Here is a 25,050-nt window from a genome sequence, read left to right as displayed (position 1 = left end):
AGGTCAAGATCTATCTGCCCTGAAATATTCAGACAACACGTTGTTGGGTTGCTGCCCCAGAATTGGTGATTTTAAGGAAATCTTGCAGTTTTTGGTTATCTTGAATATTATTATAGATAGAGATAAACTGTAAACAGCAATAATGTTCAGCAAGGCCGTAAGTTCTACAAATAAGTCAACATGACCAAAATGGTCAATTGACCACTTAAGCATCTTCGCTAGCCAAGGGTTACGATCCACTCCCGCTCTCTTCACCCTTGGCGGATTGAGGCAACATTTGTGATAACAATGGTGCGCCATCTATCGGAAGATAAAAATCACGCCAAATCCGAATGCATTATTCTTGACTAATGGTAGCATTTGAACTCTTCAATTTGGAGGTAAAAACATGGTAGCGTCTAGATTCTACACACTTGGTAAAGCCGGAAATGAAAACATACGTCAACATTCATGCATTTGTGCATGAAACATACACAGGAACTTCTATTTGTTGATTAAAAACATTCAAGTTTGCACTGAATATAGTCGTATGTTTAGGAATGTAAAGACTTGTTGCACAAAAAACATGTGGCAATTGTTTACAAACACTTTCTACATTTACACGTGATCATTTTATATGCTCATTTTGATTGGATGCAGCGAGGTTGACTGCAACCAATAAAAATCCTTACCTTGTATCTCAATCCGCCAAGGGTGAAGAGAGCGGGGGTGGATCGTAACCCTTGGCTAGCGAAGATGCCAAATTATTCGTTTGGTTGTGTGGGATTTATAATTACACAGCCATGCCCAGTTTGGTTGTGTGAGATGTATAAATGCCTCATGTAAAGAGAGTGCCAATCTTCACCACGTTAAGAACCCTTGCAACCAATCTTTTACAATCCCAAATGTTACCGGAAATCTTACCAATGCTTAGCTTTTTTTAGTTCAAAACGACAGGACAGACCATTCAAGGGATTTATTTAGGTATTTTCATGCATTAGTCGTGTATTTTGATTAAAGATCGTCAAATATTGTGGGTATAATTGAGGTTGATTTTTTTTTTATTGAAAATAAATGTTAAGATAAAAAACATATTTGTCATGTGATTTGAATCTGAGGAAACCGCTCATCTTGGTCTGTTTAAATCAACATTGTAAACGAGAATAGAATGCATGACAAAAATCCTCATTTAGGGGCAATTATCTCACAGTCTTCTAACTGTATCGGCAACATTTTACTTGTTAGTTGATCCTTTCTGATCATTTTGAAAATTTAAAGTGTCTATCTATCTATCTATTATAATTTTTATCATATAAATTATATATAATTAATTTCAACCTTAATTAACGAAAAGTGATTCGTTATCACATCAGGTTAAAAAAGCTGGTGTTGGTTAACTTAATATACATGTCAAGTATAAACTTTTAAATATAACGGTTTTCTAGATCATCTTTACCATAGGACTTGGATTTGTCAAATGAAACCAAAGGTTTTGACCTTAACCTTTGATCTAGGAAGTAGTACAAACAGTATGACACATACTTAGGTGTTGGTTAATATACATGTCAAGTATAAAGTATGAAATTATAACGGTTCTCTAGATATAGAGCGGACACAATATGTCACGGACGGACGGACGGACAGACTGATCACTCTAGGGCGATCCGCCATTCGGCGAGGCCTTAAATAAACAACTTTTATTGATCAAGTTCACACACACACCACGCTTCTTGTATAATGGAGGAAAGCTTATGGCATAGATTATTTTCTGTATGCGTTAAGTTATGATTCTTTTCTGAAATGCGTTCAGACAATATGATCGTATTTAACAAATCTTATTTTTGTCAATTAATCTGGAACTTTTAGTACAAAGTATTTGATTTAGCATTTGGAAATCACTTTTCTTACCAATTTAGCCTTTTTTTTGTAACTTTGACCTGTTTACCCGATATTCAATAGGGCCTCCTATTCATTATATGTGACCATATATCCAAGTGTAAGTTTGTCATCTGATATAAAGGTCGCATTCTTGTAATTTAAAATTGCTCCTTATGCTAACATGAAAAACAGCTGATCTTTTTTTTCAGTTAAATGGTACATAGGAAAACAAATTCATGTACACATCATGTATTTAGTAATGTGAAATTGTGATTTAATCGAGATAAAAGGGGTTGATGCCACGAAGAATAACTTCAGGCTCCAATGAGCCTGTGTCGCTCACCTGATGTTTTATTTATTTTAATTGTTGAATGAATGATGCAACCATTATACTTTTGCTTTAGTTTCATAGATATAAGTAAAAAACTGCATTTCCCCCCTATGTTCTATTTTTGGCAGGCACGGACGGTCATTAGACACATTTTTTTAAACTAGATAACCTAATGCTGATTGTAGCCAAGTTTTGGTTTAATTGTCTCAGTTGTTTCAGGAGTAGCAGTTATGGAGGAGGAAATACAAAGATTACAAAAATTTACAAAAAATTGTTAACAATTTACTATAAAGAGCAATAACTCCTTAAGGGCATCTTCGCTAGCCAAGGGTTGTTTCGTTGTTTTCCCCTAAAATTGACGTGTTTACCTCAGTGTAAGTTTGTAACCCGGATTTGTTTACTTTCAATCGATTTATGACTTTCGAACAGCGGTAAACTCTTGTTGCCTTTATTTACCCCTGTCAGATTTGCTCTAAATGCTTCGGTTTCAGAGATATAAGCCACAATCTACATTTTACCGCTATGTTCTATTTTTAGCCATAGCGGCCATCTTTGTTGGTTTGTCGGGTCATCGGACACATTATTAAAATAGATACTCCAATGATGATTGTTGCCAAGTTTGTTTAAATTATGCCCAGTAGTATCAGAGGAGAAAATTTTTGTAAAAGTTAACGACGACGGACGCCAAGTGATGAGAAAAGCTCACTTGGCTACAAAAAACTAAAACCCTGAATCCAAAACTATTGTTTTCTTTTTTCTGTTGGCTGTTTAAACTATCCATCACCACTTACAGCAAACATTATAGGGTCATCAAAATGTATACTTTATAGATATATATATGACACAGATATACTGCAATTTTATTTAGATAGACCTGTTAATCAAATATATAAGCCTTTTATATGTAAATATCGTATATCCGCCCATAGCCTCAATATAGAAACAGGCAGATATTACAATGTAGATAGAGAAAATAGATTATGTACTATGTGCAATAACAATATTGTAGAAGATGAATACCATGTTGTTCTAGAATGTAATAGATATAGTGATGTAAGAAAACTATACATTAAGAAATATTATTGGCAATATCCATCCACTTTTAAACTTATACAGTTGTTATCAGTTCACAATGTGAAAGAACTTAATAATTTAGGTAAATTTTTGTTTAATATTGAAAAAATTCGTAATATGTAGTTGTATTAATTATTTATCATATGAATTTATTTTCATTCTCCGCCATACATGTATTGTGTATAATTATTGTATTTATATTTCACTGATACAAAATATTGTAAAATTGTATATTCTATAAGCTGTATTGCTTCTGAATAAAGTATTATTATTATGTCTTCAATTCTTCATAAACTTTTAAGCAAATAGAAATAATTGGAGTCCAGATATTATTTTTTTTTTTTAGAAAAAATGAACTATTTTATTCCACTCCATGTTTCATGCACCGGAAACAGGAGTTGTAATACAAGACTGGTACCTAAAGCATTTGATTGAGCACTGACGGACTGACTGATGAACGGATCAAAAGCTATATATACACTCGCTGCTTCGTAGCTTGTGGTATAATAACAGAACCATGCCAAAAAATTAAATTCAAATAGAATATATTTGTAGAACACCAACATTTAAAAATATCCCCATCATTAAATGACAGTAGCATGACATCAAAATCAAATAATGCAACACAAGACATCTATGGCGTTATTTGGTTTTATTTCTAATTTCTGCATACTCTCAATGTTATAATATAGTCTAGATGATGTACTAGTATATTATTATAATCATTATATATACATGTAAATGAGGTTTTTTACTATAAAGAAGGTGTCAAAATTATGTGTAACTAGCTTTAGGTCTGAAATGAATGGATGTATGGGCACATTATCAAATCATATACCTTTGCAATAATACCGTAATAATTCCTATCAGACAATCCATATATACAGTATACACAATGATTGAGATTAACGGACTAACGTAATCAAGGAATTCTTGGCTTTACTGGCTTAGTATGGAAAATAGATGTATTCTACAGGCATAACAAAAAGCCCGAATAGCTAATTCCTGTGTATAAATAATAGTTAATTTATGGATGTAAAGATCGTCTGCATTTTATATGAGTGTAAGACTTTTAAAGTTATACATAGGAACTTCAATGATCTTTACCTTACTGAGCAACGATATACAATCAAGACTCTCACGAATGAAATTAACTGTTTGTAATTTACGAAAAACAAAAAAATCGTTCTACACAAAATTCGTAATAATTGTAAGCACTAACAAAAACATTTTGATTCATTTCAGTCACATACTTTTGAACAAAAAAATAACAGCTAACATAATTATAAATACAATTCTTCGTTCTTGAACAACACAAATAGCTAACATGTAACAGCTAACTACATGTACTTGAAACATTAAATTCAGTTTCTTTGCATGTAACTTTTTATCATTATCAAATCACACTGTAGATATAAGTAAAGTTAATATAACATGTTTTTGAATGTATCAACTTAAATCTGGTCCTTTTTATGTCCTCTTTCAATCAATTTGATAAATAGAATCAAACTGCAATGCATATTCAGCAAAGCGTTTTGAGGTGGACGCCGTCTTGGCTCACGGTCCCAACATTTATTCAGCAGACGAAGCACATACTATGCAGAGAGACGTCGGAAGGTATTTCTGGAGTAAGGCCCAACTCGCCAACTTGCTTTCTCAGCTGTTGGTAGGTTAACTTATAAAACGGCTCATCTTCACAGCAAACTTCGAAAACAATCAAGGAATATGACTACATATCAGACATCTTCAAATCCCGAAGTTGAAGAACTTCACTTCTCAAATTCTCTGGGGATGAGTATCGAGGGGTTCCGATGTTGCGTACGTAATCTCCACCTGCAGAAGTTGACGTTTCAGTTTCGTTTTTCATTATACTAAGTCCAAAGTCTGTTATCTTAGCAACAAGGGTTTCACCAGCAACATAGTCAAGTAAAACATTCTGGGATTTCATATCGCAATGAGCAATATTAGCATCATGCAAGTATTCTAGACCAAGAGCAGTGTGCTGAATTATTTCAATTGTTTCTTCCTCTGAAAACTCTACGTCATCTTTTATATGTAGCGCATCAAACAAACTCATCTGCATATATTCCGTCACAAGTTATGGTGGCGGTGGCAGTAGTTACAGCAGCAGTAGCAGTTATGGAGGAGGAAATACAAAAACATATGTAGATAACTCTTCCAATCGAAGTTTAGGTAGGGTCGGAATGCCACATGGTAGCATGCCCGTATCTCGTTCCAGTGGGAGTAATTATAGTTCATGTGATACTTGTTCCAAAACATATGTCGATAACTCGTCTAACCGTAGTTTAGGTAGAGTATGAATGCCACTTGGTAGCATGGTTGTTTCAAAAAGTGGCTCAAGTAATAATCCGAGTCCGTCATTTACCTGTGGAATGAAGTCATATGACGATATCTTATACGACAGACGCGAATGCAGCGATAGTGGTATTGGGGTATCGTTCCATGGATCTCCGTTACCATCACCGACAGTCAAAGGCTACAAAGGTAATCATTTCAATCGTCGCCTTGGGCGAGTTGGTTTACCGCATAGTGCTGCTGTACATTCAAACAACTCATCTTTACAATCCTCTCAGGCAACCAAAAACTATGTTGACAACTCTTTCAACAGGTCAAAGGGGAGAGTTGGAAAGCCTCTAGGATCTATGCCTATTTCCAGAAAGATTACAATTACTTCTGAAGCTTCGAATATATACAGAACTTATACGAGGAATCCAGTAAGTTGGGTTTATTCTAATTTTGCAGTGTATGAAAAGATATGTTATAATTTCGTTAGTTTCTTAATATCGTTTGCGCTTGTTTGAAACTTTTGGGAAGGGATCACGATATTCAATGAGTTTTAAATAAAATGTATATTAGTTATAATCGACAGTTTTTATATTTTAAATAAAATGTATATTAGTTATAATCGCCGCATTTTTGCGTCTGTCCCAAGTCAGGAGCCTCTAGTCTTTGTTAGTCTTGTATTATTTTAACTTTTAGTTTCTTGTGTACAATTTGGAGTTTAGTATGGTGTTCATTATCACTGAACTAGTATATATTTGTTTAGGGGCCAGCTGAAAGACGCCTCCGGGTGCGAGAATTTCTCGTTGCATTGAAGACCTGTTGGTGACCTTCGGCTGTTGTCTGCTCTATTGTCGGGTTGTTGTCTCTTTGGCACATTCCACATTTCCATTCTCAATTTTATTATTACGATCAATTTAAAAAATAAATTGTGTAGTTATTGTTTAAATAAATTCTTACATAAAATGAGATAAAAACCACCCGTTTCATATTACATTGTTTTCAGCTTCCTCCGCAACATGGCACATGGCTTTTTATAATCACATTAACTTAGTAGGCAGTGAGTCAGTACTAGTAACTGTAACGTTGTTTTGTACCACTATTTGAGCACTGAAGTCTGCGATGTAAACTCATTTGTATGTATTTGTCTTTTCATCTTCTTATGTGTTTTGCCATGGTCTTGTTAGTTTCTCGCGTTTTTAGTGTCTCCTTGGTAGTATTATATACTTTTGTATGTACATGTATTTGTCTTCTCATCTTCTTTCGATTTTCCCGATTGCGTTGTTGGTTTCTTGCGATTCGCGAGTTTTGAGTGTTCCTTTGGTATGTGTTTTGAATATCCCCTTAGTACCTTCCACCTGTTTTTTAACAGGATTTCCTCGGATTGTAAAAATTGTATGTGAACATTTTCACTCTAGGGCACTGTTAAATAATATAATGATTGATTTATATTTTGAATCTTATTTTCAGGAGGGTGAAATCGATTACTCCAGAATTAGAATAAATGAAGAACAGCAAAACGAAGCTTGTGATGTGGCCCTTAGTCTTATACATAGAATGGAGGAGGTGATGAGATGGCAGAAGGAAACTAGTTCGACACGTGAACCACATACTTCTGATCGGGTGCTGCAGAATTACAGAGGAATCAAAAATTGTCCATTGCGATATGAAATCCCAGAATGTTCTACTTGACAATGTTGCTGGTAAAAAACTTGTTGCTAAGATAACAGACTTTGGACTTAGTATGATGAAAAACGAAACTGAGACGTCAACGTCAGCAGGTGGAGATTGCGTACGCAACATTGGAACCCCTCGATACTCATCCCCAGAGAATTTGAGAGGTGAATATCTTCACCTTGGGGACTTAAAGATGTCAGATATGTATTCATATTCCTTAATTGTGTTCGAAGTGTGTTGCAAAGAAGAACCGTTTTACGATTTAACATACCACCAGCTGAGAAAACAAGTTGGCGAGTTGGGCCTTACTCCAGAAATACCTCCCGGCGTCTCTCTGCATAGTAACGTGCTTCGTCTGCTGCATAAATGTTGGGACCGTGAGCCAAGACGTCGCCCGTCTGCCAAACGCTTTGCTGAGTATGCATTGCAGTTTGATTCTATATATCAAATTAATTGAAAGAGGACATAAAAATGCCCAGATTTGAGTTAAGACATTCATAAACTTACTATATCAATTTTACATATATCTATAGTCAGATGTGAGTATGATATTGACATAAAGTTTCAAAGAATTGGATTTAATGTTTCAGGAAGTTAGCCGTTAGATATATAGTGCTGTCTTTGTTGTTCAAAAGTATGTTATTGAAATGTTTCGAAATGTTTTTCTTAGTGATTACTGTTAATACAATTATCATAATTATTATCTTTGAACGTATACATAATAAAAACTAAATTTCATTGATGAGGTATATTTTGTTCAGTGTTGTTCAGTATTGAAACGATCATGTGAAGATTCTGTAAATGATAATTTAAACATTTTATATTTATTTAGAGTAATGAAGAAATTTTGCATGGTGATATTCTCAGAAATACATTTATTTTCCATACTAAGCCAGTAATGGCAAGTTTTTGCTTAATTGTGTAGTATTGTGATAATCAGTTTTTACACTGTATTTATGTCTGGTAGGAATTATTACAATAGTATGAACAGGTTAAGATTAAATAATGTGCCCATACATTCATTCATTTGAAATCTAAAACAAGTTTCATCTAAATGTGACATTGTCCCTATAATTTGGAAACAAGCATCATATACATAAATATATATATATATATATATATATATATATAACTCGTCTAAACATCAACCCAACAATGTTAGATCTGTAAATTTGCTTTCGCAAATTTTTGGTTCTTCCCTCGCCGGGATTCGAACCCATGCTACTGTGATATCGTGACACCAAATCGCCTGCACTGCAGCCGTCCCGCTAGACCACACAACCACCTGGGCTCTCAAAAAAAGAGCTTTCGCTGGCCGTGTGTTACCTTTCCTCGTCAGCTTTAATCTAGCGGCGTACTACAGTACATGATATATAAGGCATGAAGATGTTATTGTTACAGATCGGCTAAATTACGTATAGTAAAGGATCCTACAAATTAATGTAATATACAGTCACAGAAAATAATTATATTTATAAGTACGTCTGAGTCAGTGACAACTCTACAACAGTGTATCCATCGGATCGCCATCAATGATGGTGATACATGGCTGTGTACATAATGTATATACAACTCGTCTAAACATCAACCCAACAATGTTAGATCTGTAAATTTGCTTTCGCAAATTTTTGGTTCTTCCCTCGCCGGGATTCGAACCCATGCTACTGTGATATCGTGACACCAAATCGCCTGCACTCAGCCGTCCCGCTAGACCACACAACCACCTGGGCTCTCAAAAAAAGAGCTTTCGCTGGCCGTGTGTTACCTTTCCTCGTCAGATTTAATCTAGCGGCGTACTACAGTACATGATATATAAGGCATGAAGATGTTAATGTTACAGATCAGCTAAATTACCTATAGTAAAGGATCCTACAAATTAATGTAATATACAGTCACAGAAAATAATTATATTAAAAAGTACGTCTGAGTCAGTGACAACTCTACAACAGATGTATCCAACGGATCGCCATCAATGATGGTGATACATGGCTGTGTACATAATGTATATACAACTCGTCTAAACATCAACCCAACAATGTTAGATCTGTAAATTTGCTTTTGCAAATTTTTGGTTCTTCCCTCGCCGGGATTCGAACCCATGCTACTGTGATATCGTGACACCAAATCGCCTGCACTGCAGCCGTCCCGCTAGAACACACAACCACCTGGGCTCTCAAAAAAAGAGCTTTCGCTGGCCGTGTGTTACCTTTCCTCGTCAGTTTTAATCTAGCGGCGTACTACAGTACATGATATATAAGGCATGAAGATGTTATTGTTACAGATCAGCTAAATTACCTATAGTAAAGGATCCTACAAATTAATGTAATATACAGTCACAGAAAATAATTTATATTTATAAGTACGTCTGAGTCAGTGACAACTCTACAACAGATGTATCCATCGGATCGCCATCAATATATATAATAATTATAAAAATAATAATATACTAGAATCCCTATAAGTAATATTGAGAGTAATGAGTATGCATAAATTATAAATAAACTAATCAACGCAATAGCTGTCTTGTGTTGCAAAATTTGATTTTATGCCGTGCTGCTGTTATTAAATGATGGGGGTATTTTTCAAATGATGTGGTTCTACAATTATATGCTCTCTGAATTTTATTCTATGATATGGTTCCGTTATTATACTCCAAGCTACGACACAGCGGGTGAATGATCCGTGCATTATTATTATTATCTTTTCAGGGATTTAACTGTATATCATATTTTTTTAATGTTATTTTTAAATAGGTATGTTTTCACTGAATAATTTTTATAAGGGTTAACAAACCTTAATTTAGTAAGGTTGGTGTACTCCAACTATTGGAGGAAGTTATAGAGGAAAGAAGAAGAAGCATCAGCTTAATTAAATGCTCAGTTATTATCAGATTGCAACCTTACACTTGAATATATGGTTGCATATAATGAATTGAAGACCCATTGAATATCTTCGGTATTTCGTGTCTTTTATAACGCATTACAATATTTGAAACTGAAATACGAAGTGTTTAATTCATAATTCAACCGCTAAATGGAGAAAACAGCTATTTAAAATATCTTGATGATATGGGTAACTGAAGTTAATAAATTTTTAATGATATACGTAACTGGAAATATTGATATCCGTAACTGATTTTATTTTTAAATAATTCAATCATGTTTGAAATGAAATAAATGTCTCCGTTTATTAAAAGTATAATAAATATGAATCAGAAATGATCTTCGAAGTTCGAAGTCTTAAATCATTATGGAAAAAAAATGATCAGACTTCCAATTCTGAATTTCTATGTCAGCAGCATGCATGCATAGTGAGCTAAAGGATTTGCTAGCTTATTATAGATGAAATATAGGTAAAATTGAGAATGGACAGTACTTAAGCAAATGAAAAAAAAATCTCAAAAACACCAAACGAATTGATAACAACTGTCATATTCTTAATTTGGCACAAGCATTTCCATAAGTAGAAAATGGTAGAGTATAAGCTGGTTGTATAACTAGCTAAGCCCCTAACTTGTATGATAGCCACATATGATTCCATGATATTTACAATAATACAAAGCAAACAGACATGATAGGTCAGAAATCAAATTGGGGGACAATGTATCTAAGTCAACATAATTTTAAAATTTATCACACTATTTACAACTATTTCAACAGAGAAACACAAAACGGCACATACACACGTTAAAGATAGAGTTCATAAAACAAATTTGAAGGCAAGAGTACAAAATGACCATAGCACCATTATGTACAATGGCTGTATGTATGAATACTGAGCCACCCCAAAACATAATCAAATAGTTCTATAGAGTTAAGGTTAACAATAAACATTTGGACAAAACAAGATGGCACAAAATCAAGTACATCAGATGATAAACAAGTACATAAACACCATATTTAAAGACCCCCAAGAGAGACTGGGGTTGTAAAAATGGTCTCCATTGGTCTACTTCCTCTTAAATTATAGCCAAAGTGTTGCGTCAGTTTTGCTGTCCGTGATGCTCAAGTACGCATTCACGTCTGGTAGGAATGGGGACGTTAATTCAGATGCCACATGTTGAGAGAATTCTTTGTAGCTACATGTAGGATAATAACCCTTGTGACAAATCTTTGAGGGGTCCATAAATGGTCAGTGGCCAAAAAAGACTCCCGTCCCTATCCAATCTGCCATACCCGTGGTAGTCCAATTTTTTTCTACCTTCACACAGAACGGCCTCTGATTCAAGACCACGTCCACTTGTATTTTTGTCCATCTGATGAGTTAAGCCTTTTCGACTGATTTTTATAGTTCTTTCTTATGTTGAACTGTTAAACCACTGTGCCAGGTTATGGGAAGGGTTGGGATCCTTCTAACATGTTTAACCCCGCCACATTATTTATGTTTGTGTCTGTCCCAAGTCAGGAGCCTGTAATTCAGTGGTTGTCGTTTGTTTATGTGTTACATATTTGTTTTTCGTTCATTTTTTACATAAATAAGGTCGTTAGTTTTCTCGTTTGAATTGTTTTACATTGTCGTATCGGGGCCTTTTATAGCTCACTATGCGGTATGGGCTTTAATTAATTGCTCATTGTTGAAGGCCGTACGATGACCTATAGTTGTTAATGTCTGTGTCATTTTGGTCTTTTGTGGATAGTTGTCCCATTGGCAATCATACCACATCTTCTTTTTTTTTATATTACCTTCTGTATTTATATTTTTTTCTCTTTCTGAAGATATATTTAATAAAAAGAAAATGTGGTACCAGTGTAATTGAGACACAAGAGACTAACTGACACAGAAATTAATATTATATATTATATGTGGCGATTATAAACATGTTAACTGGCGTCCAACCCTCCACTGACTTGGACAGTGGTATAACAGTACAACATAAGAGAAAACTAAAAAATCAGTTGAAAAGGCTTAACTCATCAGGTGGATACAGTTAAAAATAATTTTTACACAAAAAAAGTGACTGTGACGTGGGAGGGTACTTGTACATCCCAAAAACAAAATCCCAAAATTAAAGTCACTAAATTAAAATCTGGGAGTAGTCGCAAGTACTGAAAGCTATTTCAAAGCCAAAACAATTTAAAAAAAAATCAAGCATCTAAGACTAATTTATCAGTTAATGCACATCCCACATCCAAGGGATTAAGTTTCGAGAAGTCTTAAACAGTATATTTTTTTCTAATGTTGTTAGAACATTGTTGAAATATTATTTTGGATCCCGATGATTTCATATATTTAGCTTAGCCGTATTTGGCACAACTTTCCTTTTTGGTCCTTAATTAATGCTCTTCAACTTTGTACTTGTTTCAAACGGCTTTTTAAATGTTTTGATATGAGCGTCACTGATGAGTCTTATGAAGAAGAAACGCGCGTCTGGCGTATTAAATAATAATCCTGGTACATTTGATAACCATTTTACACCACTAGGTTGATGCCATGGCATGCACTGCTGGTGGACGTTTCGTCCCCGAGGGTATCACCAGCCCTGTAGTCAGCACTTCGGTGTTGACATGAATATCAGTTATATGTCATTTTTATAACTTTCCTGTGAACAAAATTTTGAATTTTTCGAAAAACTCAGGATTTTCTTATCCCAGGAGTAGGTTACATCAATCATCTAATTAAAACCCGATCTCTCATCGCTCCCGTTTTTTTAATGTCGCGTGAGCTACCACGCGACATATCAGAAAAGAAAACGGGAGCTGCATGTATGAGAGATCGTCTTTTAATTAGATTGAGTTTACATTAGCTGTATTTGGCACAATTATTTGGGTCCTTAATGCTTTTCAACTTTGTTCTTGCTTTTGCTTTTTAACTGTTTTGATATGAGCGTCACTGATGGGTCTTATGAAGACAAAACGCGCATCTGGCATATTAAATTATAATCATGGTACCTTTGATAATAAATGATTGTCCGAAGTATTAATCGAGGATAATGAATGAAGCAGAAACAACAAAATTCAACAGTTACGGATATCCTTCTATAAACATTTATTACAGTTACGGATATCAGCCTTTACAGTTACCCATATCCTCGGGATTTTTTTAAATGATGATTTCTCAATTTAGCGGTTGAACAATGACAAGAAACGTTGTATGTAAGTTTCAAACTTAGTAATACTTTAGATATGATACGAAATACCGAAGAATAATACAGAATTATAACACAATTGACAAAAGAAATATTGACCAGAAACATCGTCCGCCATCTTTGGATATACGTAACTGCAGTTACGGAGATCACATTTACCCCAGTGATTTGGGGACCGTTAAAAACGCATTTTATGATCAACACAGGGGTGATTATAATAACTTACTCATACCATTCATCATTTTTTTAGGGTGGATACAAGGTGCAACGAATTTGTTCTTATTAAAAATATTATCTTGTAAACTTTTTTCTGGAACGTAGCTATTTCTCAAATTTGTTAGGTAACTAACAGTCCTGATGAAAATATATGCTTTGACGGTAGAGAGGTGGGGGAGTGACTAAGATTAACTAAAAGTGTCAGCCTTGTAAGAATGATCTTGTTCATATCCTACTTGTATCTCTGTGTGGAGGAATTTTAAATGACAGTTAAACGCAAATATTCGAATCGTATTTAATTTTTTAAATTTTGAATAATATATAATTTCCCTGGAGATGCTCTCAATAAATAACATTTTTCGTTTAAACTTTAAAAGAAAGCAACAACATTCTAACAGGAAACCGATTACTCGAGTATCATTTTGGTAACCGATACTCGGTACTACCGAGCGATACGTGAGCACTCGAGTACTCGTTGACATCCCTAGTTAATACTCAGCCTTTGTTTTAATTACTATTCCGTCGTAATATTTGAAATTATACCAGCTCAAATCGATCAATGCTGTTCATTGGGAATGTATTTCTACGCAGTATTTTAAATTTTGTCACCTGTGAAATTTTAGAATCAACCAGTTTATAACTTCTACTGCTTTTGTTATAGAAGTATACCTATGCATGTACAGTCTCTGTTGTAAATACCTAAATAATTGTATAAGCGTTGTTCGGTTTAAATTGAATAAATGAAAATATTGCTAAAGTTAAATCAGAATAGGTTGAGATAAGAAATAGTTTGATGCATGGTTTCCGACTGAAAATCCCTCATCTATATATTTTGATATAACACGTATATAGGGGTAAAAAAATCAGAGACAAGTACCTGTGCATCATAAAGACGTATAACATATAACAGTATCCAGTTAAAAAATATGTTCCCCCGAATAGTATAACTTTGAACATTTCCTAAAAATACGAGTGTATAAAAAAGGTAATGTGGTATGATTGCAAGTGAGAAAACTCTTCACAAGACACCAAATGACACAGAAATGAAGGCCCTCATGGGGTTTTTGATTATGTGATTACTTGGCCGTTTTTTTAATGATTATTTTATTATTAAGCCAAATATTTCATGATTATTTGATTACCTAGGACTGTATTTTTAGTTTATGATTATTTGATTACTAAAGATAAGCAAATATTTAATGATTATGTGATTATATTGGCAAAACAATGGTGATTATGTGATTACTAGGACCCCCCCCCCCCCCCCCCATGAGGGGCCTCAGAAATGAACAACTATAGGTCACCTTTCGGCCTTTAACAACGAGGAAAGCCCATAGCGCATAGTCAACTTTAAAAGGCCTTGAAATAACAATGTAAAAACTAATGGCCTAATTTGTGTACAAAAAATGCAAGAAAAACAAAAATGTAACACATAAACAAACGACAACCACTGAATTACAGGCTCCTAACTTAGGACAAGCACATACATACATAATGTGGTTAAAAATATTAGCGGCATCCCAACCCTTCCCTAACCTTGGACAGTGATTTAACAGTACAGCATATGAACAAACTATGAAAATCAGTTGTAAAAGGCTCAACGCATCAGATGGATAAAATTAAAAATACTACACAGAGTGGACGTGGACAGGTAATTGTATATCCCAATACCAAAAAGACAACATCTTAGGTCCGAGAACACAATTAATTCGTAGTGCATTTCTTTTAGAACATAAATGAAAATAAAAAAAATCCCACCTGCGCTTTCTCAATGAAACTTTTACAGTGTGTTGTACTACTTTTGGGACAAATTATATCAAATTTATAGAAAACTTCATCGCCTCTAACTCAAAGTATGGACAATTTTATGTTTAGGGCGTCTTGAAATCTTTTGACAGCTTCCGAAGTGCTCATTTTCAACCTTTTTCAGCTGGACCAAATCACTACTTTCCTTTAAAATTCTGGACCCAAATTTTTTTACAGTGTAATTTCATCCCCCTACTTGCAATTTGAGGCAGTGAACATGGAGAAATAAATTTGGAAGGGGTATAAAAATTAATGGCAAGTAACCCACTGTCAACACTAGGGACTATATTTGTGAACAACGAAAATCAAGGGACGACAATGGTGGTCTCGGACCTAATAGGGTAGAAAGAGTAGACAAATCTTAAAAAAACTTGGTACGAACAAAGCTTAATGTATTATAACACTACTTACAAAGTTTCATGACAATAGGATGTATATTATAGACATTAAGTTAAGTTCTATACTCATCTTTGCGTGTAAAATTTTGACGTTAAAATTGAAAAATTTCAACTATCAACATTTGGGGCTTTAAAAATTAAAATATTGCAAAAAAATACTTGTTAAATGCCTTAATATATAACTTATCATGTACTCAAAGCAATAGAGTACTCATTTGATTTATCAGACTTGGCATAATTATTCAAAAGTCAAATTTATATGAGCCTGCGCCTAAAAATTCAGGTTTTTCAATGAAGTGGAGCCTTACATGAAGATGTAATATTTTCCAGCAATTTTAAATTTGTGAAGCTTTTTGGTTATAAATAATCCTTACATATGTATTTAAAGTACTTTAAATGGAAAGAAAAGTTACAAATAACATATCATATTAGTTTAAAAGGGTCTTAGGCCAAGTAAGACTGGAAAAAATTTAGGGTCAATTAAGGCCGTGCCACATATTTACATTTAAAAATGCATATTGAGGCTATAAAAAATAAAAATGTGTGTCTTTTTTATCATTTCTATACTCATGTGACATGATACAACAAATCTGAGCACAAAAAGACTCTTGCAATTAACTTTTCTTACAAGCAGTATGGGCTGAAACAAAGATTTTTGCCTTTTTAGGGAAAAACTTGCATGCAATTTATTCTCAACAGGCTTATATTTAAACCACTTGCTATCCTACAGAAGAAAAGAAATATAGTATGTGAAATGGAACAGGTACAATAGACATTGTAAAGTGCATTTGATACAAATTTAGTGAAGTCTCTAATATGGACATCAAATTTTATATACCAAGCTCCCCACTATTGCCTTCATCCAAACAAGGCGTTAGACAAGGGTCATTCATACAACACATTTTGCACATTTTATCTGAGATAAACTTCTTTTCTGTAGATTCAGAGTTCATAAATAAGTAAAAGAAGCAGGTAAAGGCATAGAAACACAAATATTGACACATAAAAACCTGTCAGATAGAAAGTCAGGATGCCATTTATGCATCAATATTGAAAAAGTTATAAAATGCCTATTTTGACCATAAAATGTCAAAATTGGTCGTTTTGGCAGAAATTCTATAAAATAAAAGTTTAAATCCTTTAGTTTCATGATATTTGACAAGTTGACACCATCAAATCATTTAGGGAAGTTGCCAGAGTACAAATTCTATATTTACAGATTTCACCTCTTAGGTCCGAGAACACAATTAATTCGTAGTGCATTTCTTTTAGAACATAAATGAAAATAAAAAAAATCCCACCTGCGCTTTCTCAATGAAACTTTTACAGTGTGTTGTACTACTTTTGGGACAAATTATATCAAATTTATAGAAAACTTCATCGCCTCTAACTCAAAGTATGGACAATTTTATGTTTAGGGCGTCTTGAAATCTTTTGACAGCTTCCGAAGTGCTCATTTTCAACCTTTTTCAGCTGGACCAAATCACTACTTTCCTTTAAAATTCTGGACCCAAATTTTTTTACAGTGTAATTTCATCCCCCTACTTGCAATTTGAGGCAGTGAACATGGAGAAATAAATTTGGAAGGGGTATAAAAATTAATGGCAAGTAACCCACTGTCAACACTAGGGACTATATTTGTGAACAACGAAAATCAAGGGACGACAATGGTGGTCTCGGACCTAATAGGGTAGAAAGAGTAGACAAATCTTAAAAAAACTTGGTACGAACAAAGCTTAATGTATTATAACACTACTTACAAAGTTTCATGACAATAGGATGTATATTATAGACATTAAGTTAAGTTCTATACTCATCTTTGCGTGTAAAATTTTGACGTTAAAATTGAAAAATTTCAACTATCAACATTTGGGGCTTTAAAAATTAAAATATTGCAAAAAAATACTTGTTAAATGCCTTAATATATAACTTATCATGTACTCAAAGCAATAGAGTACTCATTTGATTTATCAGACTTGGCATAATTATTCAAAAGTCAAATTTATATGAGCCTGCGCCTAAAAATTCAGGTTTTTCAATGAAGTGGAGCCTTACATGAAGATGTAATATTTTCCAGCAATTTTAAATTTGTGAAGCTTTTTGGTTATAAATAATCCTTACATATGTATTTAAAGTACTTTAAATGGAAAGAAAAGTTACAAATAACATATCATATTAGTTTAAAAGGGTCTTAGGCCAAGTAAGACTGGAAAAAATTTAGGGTCAATTAAGGCCGTGCCACATATTTACATTTAAAAATGCATATTGAGGCTATAAAAAATAAAAATGTGTGTCTTTTTTATCATTTCTATACTCATGTGACATGATACAACAAATCTGAGCACAAAAAGACTCTTGCAATTAACTTTTCTTACAAGCAGTATGGGCTGAAACAAAGATTTTTGCCTTTTTAGGGAAAAACTTGCATGCAATTTATTCTCAACAGGCTTATATTTAAACCACTTGCTATCCTACAGAAGAAAAGAAATATAGTATGTGAAATGGAACAGGTACAATAGACATTGTAAAGTGCATTTGATACAAATTTAGTGAAGTCTCTAATATGGACATCAAATTTTATATACCAAGCTCCCCACTATTGCCTTCATCCAAACAAGGCGTTAGACAAGGGTCATTCATACAACACATTTTGCACATTTTATCTGAGATAAACTTCTTTTCTGTAGATTCAGAGTTCATAAATAAGTAAAAGAAGCAGGTAAAGGCATAGAAACACAAATATTGACACATAAAAACCTGTCAGATAGAAAGTCAGGATGCCATTTATGCATCAATATTGAAAAAGTTATAAAATGCCTATTTTGACCATAAAATGTCAAAATTGGTCGTTTTGGCAGAAATTCTATAAAATAAAAGTTTAAATCCTTTAGTTTCATGATATTTGACAAGTTGACACCATCAAATCATTTAGGGAAGTTGCCAGAGTACAAATTCTATATTTACAGATTTCACCTCTTAGGTCCGAGAACACAATTAATTCGTAGTGCATTTCTTTTAGAACATAAATGAAAATAAAAAAAATCCCACCTGCGCTTTCTCAATGAAACTTTTACAGTGTGTTGTACTACTTTTGGGACAAATTATATCAAATTTATAGAAAACTTCATCGCCTCTAACTCAAAGTATGGACAATTTTATGTTTAGGGCGTCTTGAAATCTTTTGACAGCTTCCGAAGTGCTCATTTTCAACCTTTTTCAGCTGGACCAAATCACTACTTTCCTTTAAAATTCTGGACCCAAATTTTTTTACAGTGTAATTTCATCCCCCTACTTGCAATTTGAGGCAGTGAACATGGAGAAATAAATTTGGAAGGGGTATAAAAATTAATGGCAAGTAACCCACTGTCAACACTAGGGACTATATTTGTGAACAACGAAAATCAAGGGACGACAATGGTGGTCTCGGACCTAATAGGGTAGAAAGAGTAGACAAATCTTAAAAAAACTTGGTACGAACAAAGCTTAATGTATTATAACACTACTTACAAAGTTTCATGACAATAGGATGTATATTATAGACATTAAGTTAAGTTCTATACTCATCTTTGCGTGTAAAATTTTGACGTTAAAATTGAAAAATTTCAACTATCAACATTTGGGGCTTTAAAAATTAAAATATTGCAAAAAAATACTTGTTAAATGCCTTAATATATAACTTATCATGTACTCAAAGCAATAGAGTACTCATTTGATTTATCAGACTTGGCATAATTATTCAAAAGTCAAATTTATATGAGCCTGCGCCTAAAAATTCAGGTTTTTCAATGAAGTGGAGCCTTACATGAAGATGTAATATTTTCCAGCAATTTTAAATTTGTGAAGCTTTTTGGTTATAAATAATCCTTACATATGTATTTAAAGTACTTTAAATGGAAAGAAAAGTTACAAATAACATATCATATTAGTTTAAAAGGGTCTTAGGCCAAGTAAGACTGGAAAAAATTTAGGGTCAATTAAGGCCGTGCCACATATTTACATTTAAAAATGCATATTGAGGCTATAAAAAATAAAAATGTGTGTCTTTTTTATCATTTCTATACTCATGTGACATGATACAACAAATCTGAGCACAAAAAGACTCTTGCAATTAACTTTTCTTACAAGCAGTATGGGCTGAAACAAAGATTTTTGCCTTTTTAGGGAAAAACTTGCATGCAATTTATTCTCAACAGGCTTATATTTAAACCACTTGCTATCCTACAGAAGAAAAGAAATATAGTATGTGAAATGGAACAGGTACAATAGACATTGTAAAGTGCATTTGATACAAATTTAGTGAAGTCTCTAATATGGACATCAAATTTTATATACCAAGCTCCCCACTATTGCCTTCATCCAAACAAGGCGTTAGACAAGGGTCATTCATACAACACATTTTGCACATTTTATCTGAGATAAACTTCTTTTCTGTAGATTCAGAGTTCATAAATAAGTAAAAGAAGCAGGTAAAGGCATAGAAACACAAATATTGACACATAAAAACCTGTCAGATAGAAAGTCAGGATGCCATTTATGCATCAATATTGAAAAAGTTATAAAATGCCTATTTTGACCATAAAATGTCAAAATTGGTCGTTTTGGCAGAAATTCTATAAAATAAAAGTTTAAATCCTTTAGTTTCATGATATTTGACAAGTTGACACCATCAAATCATTTAGGGAAGTTGCCAGAGTACAAATTCTATATTTACAGATTTCACCTCTTAGGTCCGAGAACACAATTAATTCGTAGTGCATTTCTTTTAGAACATAAATGAAAATAAAAAAAATCCCACCTGCGCTTTCTCAATGAAACTTTTACAGTGTGTTGTACTACTTTTGGGACAAATTATATCAAATTTATAGAAAACTTCATCGCCTCTAACTCAAAGTATGGACAATTTTATGTTTAGGGCGTCTTGAAATCTTTTGACAGCTTCCGAAGTGCTCATTTTCAACCTTTTTCAGCTGGACCAAATCACTACTTTCCTTTAAAATTCTGGACCCAAATTTTTTTACAGTGTAATTTCATCCCCCTACTTGCAATTTGAGGCAGTGAACATGGAGAAATAAATTTGGAAGGGGTATAAAAATTAATGGCAAGTAACCCACTGTCAACACTAGGGACTATATTTGTGAACAACGAAAATCAAGGGACGACAATGGTGGTCTCGGACCTAATAGGGTAGAAAGAGTAGACAAATCTTAAAAAAACTTGGTACGAACAAAGCTTAATGTATTATAACACTACTTACAAAGTTTCATGACAATAGGATGTATATTATAGACATTAAGTTAAGTTCTATACTCATCTTTGCGTGTAAAATTTTGACGTTAAAATTGAAAAATTTCAACTATCAACATTTGGGGCTTTAAAAATTAAAATATTGCAAAAAAATACTTGTTAAATGCCTTAATATATAACTTATCATGTACTCAAAGCAATAGAGTACTCATTTGATTTATCAGACTTGGCATAATTATTCAAAAGTCAAATTTATATGAGCCTGCGCCTAAAAATTCAGGTTTTTCAATGAAGTGGAGCCTTACATGAAGATGTAATATTTTCCAGCAATTTTAAATTTGTGAAGCTTTTTGGTTATAAATAATCCTTACATATGTATTTAAAGTACTTTAAATGGAAAGAAAAGTTACAAATAACATATCATATTAGTTTAAAAGGGTCTTAGGCCAAGTAAGACTGGAAAAAATTTAGGGTCAATTAAGGCCGTGCCACATATTTACATTTAAAAATGCATATTGAGGCTATAAAAAATAAAAATGTGTGTCTTTTTTATCATTTCTATACTCATGTGACATGATACAACAAATCTGAGCACAAAAAGACTCTTGCAATTAACTTTTCTTACAAGCAGTATGGGCTGAAACAAAGATTTTTGCCTTTTTAGGGAAAAACTTGCATGCAATTTATTCTCAACAGGCTTATATTTAAACCACTTGCTATCCTACAGAAGAAAAGAAATATAGTATGTGAAATGGAACAGGTACAATAGACATTGTAAAGTGCATTTGATACAAATTTAGTGAAGTCTCTAATATGGACATCAAATTTTATATACCAAGCTCCCCACTATTGCCTTCATCCAAACAAGGCGTTAGACAAGGGTCATTCATACAACACATTTTGCACATTTTATCTGAGATAAACTTCTTTTCTGTAGATTCAGAGTTCATAAATAAGTAAAAGAAGCAGGTAAAGGCATAGAAACACAAATATTGACACATAAAAACCTGTCAGATAGAAAGTCAGGATGCCATTTATGCATCAATATTGAAAAAGTTATAAAATGCCTATTTTGACCATAAAATGTCAAAATTGGTCGTTTTGGCAGAAATTCTATAAAATAAAAGTTTAAATCCTTTAGTTTCATGATATTTGACAAGTTGACACCATCAAATCATTTAGGGAAGTTGCCAGAGTACAAATTCTATATTTACAGATTTCACCTCTTAGGTCCGAGAACACAATTAATTCGTAGTGCATTTCTTTTAGAACATAAATGAAAATAAAAAAAATCCCACCTGCGCTTTCTCAATGAAACTTTTACAGTGTGTTGTACTACTTTTGGGACAAATTATATCAAATTTATAGAAAACTTCATCGCCTCTAACTCAAAGTATGGACAATTTTATGTTTAGGGCGTCTTGAAATCTTTTGACAGCTTCCGAAGTGCTCATTTTCAACCTTTTTCAGCTGGACCAAATCACTACTTTCCTTTAAAATTCTGGACCCAAATTTTTTTACAGTGTAATTTCATCCCCCTACTTGCAATTTGAGGCAGTGAACATGGAGAAATAAATTTGGAAGGGGTATAAAAATTAATGGCAAGTAACCCACTGTCAACACTAGGGACTATATTTGTGAACAACGAAAATCAAGGGACGACAATGGTGGTCTCGGACCTAATAGGGTAGAAAGAGTAGACAAATCTTAAAAAAACTTGGTACGAACAAAGCTTAATGTATTATAACACTACTTACAAAGTTTCATGACAATAGGATGTATATTATAGACATTAAGTTAAGTTCTATACTCATCTTTGCGTGTAAAATTTTGACGTTAAAATTGAAAAATTTCAACTATCAACATTTGGGGCTTTAAAAATTAAAATATTGCAAAAAAATACTTGTTAAATGCCTTAATATATAACTTATCATGTACTCAAAGCAATAGAGTACTCATTTGATTTATCAGACTTGGCATAATTATTCAAAAGTCAAATTTATATGAGCCTGCGCCTAAAAATTCAGGTTTTTCAATGAAGTGGAGCCTTACATGAAGATGTAATATTTTCCAGCAATTTTAAATTTGTGAAGCTTTTTGGTTATAAATAATCCTTACATATGTATTTAAAGTACTTTAAATGGAAAGAAAAGTTACAAATAACATATCATATTAGTTTAAAAGGGTCTTAGGCCAAGTAAGACTGGAAAAAATTTAGGGTCAATTAAGGCCGTGCCACATATTTACATTTAAAAATGCATATTGAGGCTATAAAAAATAAAAATGTGTGTCTTTTTTATCATTTCTATACTCATGTGACATGATACAACAAATCTGAGCACAAAAAGACTCTTGCAATTAACTTTTCTTACAAGCAGTATGGGCTGAAACAAAGATTTTTGCCTTTTTAGGGAAAAACTTGCATGCAATTTATTCTCAACAGGCTTATATTTAAACCACTTGCTATCCTACAGAAGAAAAGAAATATAGTATGTGAAATGGAACAGGTACAATAGACATTGTAAAGTGCATTTGATACAAATTTAGTGAAGTCTCTAATATGGACATCAAATTTTATATACCAAGCTCCCCACTATTGCCTTCATCCAAACAAGGCGTTAGACAAGGGTCATTCATACAACACATTTTGCACATTTTATCTGAGATAAACTTCTTTTCTGTAGATTCAGAGTTCATAAATAAGTAAAAGAAGCAGGTAAAGGCATAGAAACACAAATATTGACACATAAAAACCTGTCAGATAGAAAGTCAGGATGCCATTTATGCATCAATATTGAAAAAGTTATAAAATGCCTATTTTGACCATAAAATGTCAAAATTGGTCGTTTTGGCAGAAATTCTATAAAATAAAAGTTTAAATCCTTTAGTTTCATGATATTTGACAAGTTGACACCATCAAATCATTTAGGGAAGTTGCCAGAGTACAAATTCTATATTTACAGATTTCACCTCTTAGGTCCGAGAACACAATTAATTCGTAGTGCATTTCTTTTAGAACATAAATGAAAATAAAAAAAATCCCACCTGCGCTTTCTCAATGAAACTTTTACAGTGTGTTGTACTACTTTTGGGACAAATTATATCAAATTTATAGAAAACTTCATCGCCTCTAACTCAAAGTATGGACAATTTTATGTTTAGGGCGTCTTGAAATCTTTTGACAGCTTCCGAAGTGCTCATTTTCAACCTTTTTCAGCTGGACCAAATCACTACTTTCCTTTAAAATTCTGGACCCAAATTTTTTTACAGTGTAATTTCATCCCCCTACTTGCAATTTGAGGCAGTGAACATGGAGAAATAAATTTGGAAGGGGTATAAAAATTAATGGCAAGTAACCCACTGTCAACACTAGGGACTATATTTGTGAACAACGAAAATCAAGGGACGACAATGGTGGTCTCGGACCTAATAGGGTAGAAAGAGTAGACAAATCTTAAAAAAACTTGGTACGAACAAAGCTTAATGTATTATAACACTACTTACAAAGTTTCATGACAATAGGATGTATATTATAGACATTAAGTTAAGTTCTATACTCATCTTTGCGTGTAAAATTTTGACGTTAAAATTGAAAAATTTCAACTATCAACATTTGGGGCTTTAAAAATTAAAATATTGCAAAAAAATACTTGTTAAATGCCTTAATATATAACTTATCATGTACTCAAAGCAATAGAGTACTCATTTGATTTATCAGACTTGGCATAATTATTCAAAAGTCAAATTTATATGAGCCTGCGCCTAAAAATTCAGGTTTTTCAATGAAGTGGAGCCTTACATGAAGATGTAATATTTTCCAGCAATTTTAAATTTGTGAAGCTTTTTGGTTATAAATAATCCTTACATATGTATTTAAAGTACTTTAAATGGAAAGAAAAGTTACAAATAACATATCATATTAGTTTAAAAGGGTCTTAGGCCAAGTAAGACTGGAAAAAATTTAGGGTCAATTAAGGCCGTGCCACATATTTACATTTAAAAATGCATATTGAGGCTATAAAAAATAAAAATGTGTGTCTTTTTTATCATTTCTATACTCA

The 25,050-nt window shown here is 33.1% G+C and overlaps 1 pseudogene; it reads left to right on the top strand.

The window, feature by feature from the left end:
• The first annotated feature begins 5,295 nt into the window (after window positions 1-5,295).
• Window positions 5,296-7,854, top strand: LOC139521461 (uncharacterized; annotated as a pseudogene).
• Window positions 7,855-25,050: the final 17,196 nt, after the last annotated feature.

Source organism: Mytilus edulis, chromosome 4 (assembly GCF_963676685.1).
Source record: "Mytilus edulis chromosome 4, xbMytEdul2.2, whole genome shotgun sequence".
NCBI classification, from domain to species: Eukaryota; Metazoa; Mollusca; class Bivalvia; order Mytilida; family Mytilidae; genus Mytilus; species Mytilus edulis.
Note: the sequence above shows the minus strand (reverse complement) of the source record. Positions and strands in the feature narration are given on the sequence as shown.